We start from the raw sequence: 1,789 nt of genomic DNA, 5'->3' as shown, positions 1-1,789 counted from the left end.
ACTAGAGAAGAGATGGGGAGAAAATCTGCTCACAGTAGAATGATAGATCTAACATGTGTTATAGAGTGTCTAGGCTTAGATATTGTAGAGACAGGTAATTTATAATTGCACACACATAGAGAAATGGTTATTAATAGAGGTAAGGAAATGTCTAATTTGTAGATAAATGTTACCACAAAGAGGTGATGCAATGGATAACGATCAACATGGAACGCCAAACCTAACAAGGAAAATGTGATAGGCTCTATACAACGCTCAAGGCTATGGCCAATTCCATAAATTTGTGGCTCTAATACCACTGTTGGACTCACAATAATGAAAGATAGATTTAAGATAAACGTGAGATCGCATATTATTAGCTAGATATACATATAAATACAATTACAAAGTCCCTTGGTACTCCTACTGACAATTCACATTCCTCCACACCAACCCTAACAGATTAGGTTTCCAACAAATATAAATAAATAAAATAAAATATAAGTAACTACATATGTACATAATCCAACCTGAATTCAATAATAACATTGAGTTGTTATTGTTGTTTTATCTATTGAAATTTGTTAGTTCCAAGAATTGTCGCACATGACGGGTGATTCAACTTTAGTGATTATAACAACCCCTGGTTAATTTCCTATTTAAATAAATAAAAATAATAACCAAGGTCACGAGACATGTATTCCAAGCTAAATGTTGGGAAAAAACATAGTGATGGAGATCATTGTTGATTAATAAATGGCTATGGAAATTGGCAAAAGAAAAGTGGCATTAATTGGCATTTATTTATGAAAATAATGGAAAATAGGAGAAAAGGAAGGTGAAAGGTCACACAATTGCATGAGGAGGAAATTGAAGGAAAAATGAGGGAAAATGAAGAAAAAAGAGGCCTCAATGATAAAAATGATTTTGAGGATCAGTTCGCAGCTTTTGTCAGTTTAGTTTTGGAGCTCTCTTCTATTCTCTCACTCTCTCATACTCTTGCACACTTAGAGTTTTCTTGGAGAATTCTTGGAGCAATTTGGAATACATTTGATTTGGATAAAGAAGGCAAAGGAAAGTAGGAAAGCACAAGGCACTGGTGGATCAACAACTATAGTGGGATTGCCTTATAGGTATTGAGTTTCATTTATGATTTCCTTGCTAGTTTTGACATGCATGGTATATGAATGTGGCTATTTGGTTATGATTTTTCATTGGCATGGAGGATTGTCTGGATTGACCATGGTTTTGCCTAGCCTTGCCATTTCCTAGATAGCCACAGTGTCATGGGTTTTCCACTTGTTGTTTCTGATTGGTGCTCAAGTTCTTTATGGCTGTGGGTTGAGTTACTAGTTCCTGGAGTTGTTGGTTGGAACAAACGCTTTGGAGCCCTGGAACAACTTCGGTTGAGTTACTAATCCTAGAGCCTTGGTTAGAAAAACGCTCTAGAGCCCTTGGTGGGTTGAGTTACTAGTTTTGAAGCCTTGGTTAGATAAACGCTCTAGAGCCTTGGAAGGTTGTGGGTTGAGCTATTAGTTTCTGGAGCTGCGGTTGGGACAAACGCTCTAGAGCCCTTGACAAATTGAGTAGAGACCAATATGGTTGGTGTTAGTGGTGTCTAATCATGAGGTGGTATCATTGGTTGAGGGTTGAGGTGTTTTGGCCTTTGGAAGCCCTGGTTTAGTGTTGTTTGGTTTATTCCATGAGATCCCACATTCACACTTGGAATATGGCGCAGGGGTGATTGGCTCAAAGAGAGATTTGGTTCAGCCCAATCTATGGTCGAGTGGTACGTGGAAGTCCCTGACTT

The sequence above is a fragment of the Pinus tabuliformis genome, chromosome J (genome assembly GCF_031772625.1).
Source record: "Pinus tabuliformis cultivar Carrire ecotype Pingquan chromosome J, CPIR1, whole genome shotgun sequence".
In the NCBI taxonomy this organism is placed as follows: domain Eukaryota; kingdom Viridiplantae; phylum Streptophyta; class Pinopsida; order Pinales; family Pinaceae; genus Pinus; species Pinus tabuliformis.
Note: the sequence above shows the minus strand (reverse complement) of the source record.